This window comes from Pteropus alecto, unplaced genomic scaffold (genome assembly GCF_000325575.1).
Source record: "Pteropus alecto unplaced genomic scaffold, ASM32557v1 scaffold68, whole genome shotgun sequence".
Classification (NCBI taxonomy): Eukaryota; Metazoa; Chordata; class Mammalia; order Chiroptera; family Pteropodidae; genus Pteropus; species Pteropus alecto.
In genome coordinates, this window is record NW_006441386.1 from 9,301,205 (window position 1) to 9,308,737 (window position 7,533).

At 36.4% G+C, this 7,533-nt stretch overlaps 1 protein-coding gene across 1 annotated transcript in view; it reads left to right on the plus strand.

Annotated features, from left to right (window-relative positions):
• Window positions 1–7,533, plus strand: part of LOC102890595 (NXPE family member 3-like) — a 25,951-nt gene that overhangs the window by 403 nt on the left and 18,015 nt on the right.

Below are 7,533 nucleotides of genomic sequence, written 5' to 3' on the forward strand. Positions count from 1 at the left end.
TAAAACTGAGAAGGCCACTGTTACCTCCATACCTTGTCTCTAAGGCTATGCTGTTCTCCTTCCCTACCTGGTACATATGTACAAGTTTCCTTTTCCTCTTGGTTCTGCTGGAAAAAAATGAATTCTTCAAAAAGAAGCTTTATGAGGAATAAATAAGTGAGAAAAAGCAAAAAAAAAAAAAAAAAGCCCTCAAAGATATAAATCTATGTATTACAAAGGACAAACTACTTATGTTAAGCTATATAACAATTGTCTTCAAACTGAGAAGCTTCCACAACTCCTTTTTGTGAACATTAGTTCAAACTTTTCACCACTTAGCCTGGGATGAGCTTATATTCTTGCTGTCAGTAGTACTGGTGAAACTAGGAATCTTTTTGAACGTACTTTCTTGTTTTCTAGCCCAACTCAGTTCTCTATTAAGGAACAGGAAATAGGAATTCAATAAAGAAGTGCTATATCAGAATAGAGTGTATATTTTAGGGACATGATCCTGGCAGAGCAAAAGATTACTCCAAGAGATGACTTTTTCTGATATGACTGTAGGGCAATAAGACCTTAGGCCATCCTGCTCTTAATGTATATTTTACTATATCACTCTGGTTCCTGTAAATCCTGTTGTATCTCAGGACCTCTTCACTTTCTTCCCATCAACCAGGTAGTTACTTGCTAAGATGAAATTTAGTTTCTTCATCTACTCTCTTAACTGTTGGATTCTAGATCTCTCTCTCTTCTTCCCTCACCTCAAATGTTTCAAATAATACAAAGTCTTATTTTCCAACGACTATGAAAATATATTAGAAATCAATAAAAGAAAGATTTCTTGAAAATACCTGAATATTTGGAAACTAAATAACACACTACTTAATAGCCTGATGGGTCAAAAGAGAAATCTGAAAAGAAATTAGAAAGTATTTTGAATGGAAGGGGGATGAAAGCAGGCCTATAAAAGATACTCTGAGGAAAATTTATAGCATTAAATGTGTTTGTTGGGAAAGAAGTTAGATCTCTAATCAATGAGCTCAGTTTCTATCTCAAGAAACTAGGAAAAGAAGAGCAAATCAAACCCTATGTAAGCAGAAGAAAGAAAATAAATATCAGAGCAGAAATAAATAAAATAGAAAACAGAGAAACAATATAGAAATCAGTTAATTGAAAGCTGGTTCTATGAGATCAATAAAACTGATTAGCTTCTAGTCAAACTAATCAGGAAGAAAGAGTAAAGACACAAATTATCAATACCAGAAATGCAAAAAGTGTCATCAATACATATTCTACAGATATTAAAATAATGAGATACTACAAATTTAAGCCAATAAATTCTACAACTTTATAATTGACAAGATACTTGAAAGGCAAAAACAATAAAATATGGCTCAAAAATAAATATATAACCTAAATAGTTTTATACCTATTGTGGAAGTTGAATTTGTAGTTTAAAAATATTGCAAGAACACTTATTACCAAGTGGGGTTATCCCAGCTGTACAAGGCTGATTCAACATCAATAAATATAATTCAACACTTTAAAAGCCTAAGAGAAACAAGACAAACAAACGGAGACTCATGAACATGGACAATAGACTAGTGGTTAGCAGAGGGACGGGGTAAAAGGGGTCAAATATGTGGTGACAGAAAGAAATCTATGCAAGATGAACACACAATGTAAACATATATATGCCTTACTGTTAAAATGTACAGCTGAAACTTATTGGATTTCGTTAACCAATGTCACCATAAAAAGTAAATTAATTAAAACTATAATCCTTAAAACAAACAAACAAATAAAAGCCTAAAAGAAGAAAAAACATCATCATCTCAATATACGCAGGAAAAGTACTTGGTGAAATTCAACATCTCTTCATGATTAAAAGTCTTAGAAAACTGGGAATAGAGGAGAGCTTACAAAACCTGCTAGAGGGAATATACTTAATCATATATAATGGTAAAAGACTAAATGCTTTCTGCACAGATCAGAAATATGGCAAGGCTGTCTGCTCTCAGTACTTCTCTTCAACATTTGTCCTGGAAGTCTTAGAGCAATAAGACAAGAAAAATAAGGTATACAAATTGAAAGGGAAGTCATAAAACTTTCTATTCACAAAAGATATGTTCTACATAGAAAACTCTAAGGAATCTAAAAAACACTCCTATAAGTTTAGTGAGGTCACAGGATAAAATATCAATGTATACAAATAAATTTTGTTTCTATATATGAGCAACAATTGGAAATTAAAAAGTTAAAAGCACCATTTCCAAAAATTTGAAATACTTAGATATAAATGTGATAAAATATGTGTAAGATCTGTACACTGAAAACTACAAAACATTTATGAAAGAAATCATAGAATATCTAAACAAATTAAGAGATATACCATATAAATGAAGTAGAGATTCAATATTGTAAATATGTCACTTATGGGGGGGGAAATATCATCTAAGAAGAAAACACTAAGTCAAAGGTGCATTTAGCACTATTGAAAGATACCAGATAAATATGTAAAAATCAACTGAATTTCTATATACTAGCAATGAATAAAAGAAAATGGAAATTGATGTTAAAAGAATGAAAAGACAAACCACAGACTGGAGTAAAATACTTCTAAATCATATATCCGATAGAGGAATTGTATCCAGGATACACAAAGAATGTTCAAATGCAATAATAAGAAAACAAACAATCCAATAAAAAATAAACAAAAGATTTGACAGATGCCAGTTTTATGGACAAAACCCTTCTGATCTTTTTGAGGATAATAATGATAGATATTTGAAGTTTTTGTCTTCTGACATAGTCTCTGTACATTTGCTTTGATTCTGTTTTTTCATATTAGGCTTTATTCAGATGTATGATAATACATGGTTGTCTATTCATTTCTAAGAGGACCTAAAAACTCATTGGAAGCACTAAGCATATGAGTGGTGTTTGTCAACAGTGGACTTCATTGTACGGTGATTAGGCTAGCAGGTTTATTGGAGAACCCATATGTTAATACCTTTAGGTCTTTCCTCTTGGACAGATCATTTTCCTCAGAGAAGAATTTCCCCAAATTCTACTTTGAGATTGGTGGCCTATGCCTAAGCTGTCAGTCTCCTAGGAGTTGAATCCGGGTAGAAGGCTGGGCATGAGGTTTGAGAAGGGAGAGAAAAATCTAAGCATTCGGTATGTAAACATTCTGCTCCCTGGAAAGGGCTCCACAGACATTGTTTTCCATGGTCCTTGGCTCTATCCTCTGGGAATTCCTCCTTACCCATTATCCTTGGTGGCATCTGAAATGGACACCTAAGAAGTGATCTAGTGTAACAAAAAACCCATCAATTATCTATTAAATGTCTTTACTTAAAAAGAGAACCTCTAAACCAGGCTTTTGTGTTTTTCTAAGCTAGTTTGCTAGCATATTACCTCAAAGATCCCTGAATTTCAAGAAAAATAGGCATTTACTCAATCCCCGGGGGTCTGAATTATAACTAGTCTCAAGCAATCATCATGTCATTCTCCTAGCTCTGATGGCCAGCTGACACCTGCTAATGAAATATAAGCAGAAGGGGGAAGTACAAGATGGCAGCGACATAGGAGGACACTGAACTCACCTCCTCCCATGAGCAAAATATAAACAGAAGTCTTCTGGGTGGAACTTTTGGGAAAACATTTACTCTCCTAATTAAAAAGGGAAAATTCACAAAGCACAATATGCCATTACCCATTTTCTTGCTGGTAAATGGACATATGCATCAGAGATGCAACCATCTTGCACCCTGGGGCAATGAGTAACAGGATGAAGACAGCAGATAGAGTCTGGATTCTTGATAACATTGTTGAGCCACTAACCAGCCCTTGATGTGGCTACTCCTGATATCTTGTCATATGAGAAAAATAAGACCATCACTCTTAAATCAACGTATGTTGGGTTTTCCTGTAATTTGCAGCTAAACCATTCCTAGCTCATATCACTAAATTAGTTGAGCATCTTTTTCTGACATTTATTTTCTTTTCAAAGTTCCCTTTCTGTAAATTACCTTTTAATATACTTTGTCTATTTTTCTGTTGAACTATTTATCTTTTTATCTTGATTTGTTGTCATTCCTCCTGTTTTCTGGGTATTAACCCTTTGTCTATTATATATGTTGCAAATACCATCTTTTGTCAGTTCTAAGATGTTTGTTTATGCATATTTGAATATCTCTGAAACTGAGATTTTGCTAGGAAGCCAATGAGGCTTAAATTTCACAGTTCTTCACTTGCACCAATCCCTTCCAAAATTTACAATAGTGAAACATTTTAACCTCAATCTGTTAAGGTCTTTCTATTACAACTTCCTCCTTCAGGTGATGTTGGAATGGTCACAGACACTTTTTTAGAGCCCCATAAGAGAAGTTCGAATTAAGGAATATTTAGTTTTTATTTAATGTGGTTTGCAGTCATTCCTGTGTATAGTTAAGTTATAGCTAAATGTCTTGGTATAGAAAGGGTTTCCAGGAATACTCTTATCTGTGCCAACCTAGCATTATGACACAAAGAAAGAGCCGGAGGTCATATCATGATATGAATGTTTCCTACAATACCCAGAACCAGAAGTATGTGGTAGTGAAGGAAAAACAAGGTTTGAAATGGCCTTTCCCTTCTTATCACAAGATGGTTGGTGTGTCTGCAGGCACTGAATTCACATCCCAAGTGAAAATAAAATGAGGACAGCACCAGCTTCATTGGTCTCTCTTATTAGGTGCGTGAAAGCTATCCCCAATGTCTCTCATCAGACCTTTCCTCATGTTTTATTAGCCAGAACTAGGAAATTTTCAAGAAGTTTGGGAAAGTGTGGAATGTGAATTTTATGACTGGCCCAGACCAATAATAATGTACTGCATGATAGTAATGAATCATATTTGGCTATATTCTGCCCCAAATAAAAATGGGATATTGGGAGGGCAATCAACAGTGTTGGTCACAAATACCCTCCCCAAGCCTAGACCGTGGGAAACCGCCCTAGGAGACCCTGATCTGCACAAGAGACACATATGCAGGATCACTGTCTCACATATGCAGGTCCTAAGAGTTCAGAGATGGAGGAAGAGAAAGAAAAAGCAAGAAGGGCCTCCAGGTTAACAAGACTCTGATATTATCACCACACCAGACCCATACCCACCAAATTTAGAAATTGATAGCAAATTCTCGCCCCTCTGAGCAGTTAACCAGAAAACCGTTCTGAGACCACTACTTAATACAATCCAGTCTCTGGTTTTGCCAAATACCAAAGCTGACTTCAGAGGTATCAGAAGGCAGGTCAATAGGCAAAGAAGAGAAAAGCTTCTTGGTGTCAGCCTCACCAGATCACCAGTTGTTCTGCACTGGTTGTCTAAAGTTCACAACCTATGAACTTAAATTTCATTGGGAAATTTTCCTCACTGAGAATGATTGTGTCCTGTGTGTACTATAGCAATAGGAGAAATTCACCTCTGCATGCTGCTTCTCTTCCATAGTATGAAATGTGGGACATTACTTTCCTTTTAAAAATGTGTAAATGTGCAATAACAAAATCCCTATCATCAGTCCTTACTTGAAGGCTCACCTTCCCCCTATCATGTATGTTTAAAACATTTTAATTTCCTGTTCCCCATTAAGTTCCATGGTCCTGATACCCAACTGCTGTATAAATTGTGGGTTTTGCAGATGGCACCATGGAACAAAATCTATCACCATATATTCTGTGTAAGGAATCTTCTGTGCTCTATCCAAAAGCTGTGGTCACTGCTTCTTGCACAGGAATTGCTTTGTCCTATGAAACATGCCTCCTGGGGGCAGTTTCTCTCCCAGTCCTATGTTGGTTTCACCTTCATCAAATTCCTGAACTAAATCTGGTGGCTCCAAGCCTTTTGCCTCATTTTGGAAAATTCTCCCATTCTCCCCTACTAACCCAAACCTGGGAAATGTCCCCAGTAAGGAAAGCGGGGAAGACTATGTCCAGGCTCCATTACAGGCAAGAATGCTCAGTGATACATAAACAAAAGTAGTTAGGTGAGACTTCTAATACTCTTTTGGTGCTCTGTCTTTCCTCCTTCCTGCTGCCCCAAAAGTGAATAAATAATATGGCTGGAGCTCAAGCAGCCTTCATGAGAAAAATGTCAAGAAATCACAGATACCTTAGTCTGACTTCCTTAAGGAACTGAACCAAGGCCACCAATTATCTACTTCCAAACATTTATTGTGAGAAAAATAAACCTTTCTTTGTTTATGCCACTGAAGTTAGTGGCTGTTACTACTAGTCGAAAGCAATCCCTACCACATTTGCCTTTCTTCTGCTTTTGCATTTTCCAGTATTTGAGTAACTTGTTTTACTTTGATGTCAGTAAAAATATTTTTCTGTGTCACAACTTTTTTGGTAAAAGATAATTTGTTTCTGATGTTATATTTCTCTCCATTATTCCCTAGTCATTTCAGAAAGCTTCAACTATGCTTTTAATATTTTAACATGCTTTTTAAATTAGTCCATTTTCCTCTCCTTCATATGGGTTTTATATGTCATCTTTTTTTTTTTGCATTCTTTTTCAACAAACCCTAAGCTCCCCCTAGAGAGATGAACCCCTCTCAAGCTGACTCTGAGTGAAGGTGATATTCTTCGAAATACAAAACAAACAAAATCATATACTCTCTTGTCATGGTAATCTACTCCAGTTTTAGGAGCAGATTCTTACTTAGATAAAAGTCAACAGCAAATGCCCAGTTTTTGTTTTCTGAAGCCATGCAGTTAAAATACAGCTTCAAGATTGCAGCTATAAATAAACTGCCGATGTGGGTATCTGCAGCCTGCAGAGATCAAAGACCAGTACTTACTAAAGAACTTATAACCGGTATGGGGAGTATCTAGATGGAGTATAAACTTGAAACAATTTTAATTCTTTCAACTGTTGCTATCAACTGTGTCTGTTGAATGCTATATTTTCCCTGGGCTTCTTTAACCACATCTCAGTCTAACTTCATAACTGTTAAGTCAATTTTAATTATTGTATCAGTCAGTTTTGTTTCTCTAAGACTCAGTTCTATTCATTTGAAACTTCATGTGAGAATCAAAGCTCTCCTCCTCTGCTCCTTCCCTTCCCCTTCCATCCTCTCTTGCCAAGTTTAGCTAAGGCTCCAGCTGATTTGAGTTGGGGAGTAAGTCACATGCTCTGTTCACACATACCTTCCTCATTCTTCTTCCCTCAGTTTCCCCTTTGATATTGAGAAAGGAAACCAAGAGAAGGAAAAATTGACAGGCTCCTCCCTATCACTAACCTGAGAGGTAGACATCCCTTCCTGTTGATTGATCACAGTACAGACCAGCTCATTGACTATTGGTGATCGCAGCTCCAGTAGGCCCTGTGGATGAAGGGCTCAATCCTAAGCCACTCCCAGAGCCACTGGTGGTCTTTTGTGGGACTCTACTGTATCATGTTTCATTCCTCAACTGTATATGTCTTTTGGCCCCTTGGTACATGGGTCCCTGGTAAGACTGTGGCCTCCCCAATTCCCAGTCATAAACTATGCTAGCAACTCCTATAATAT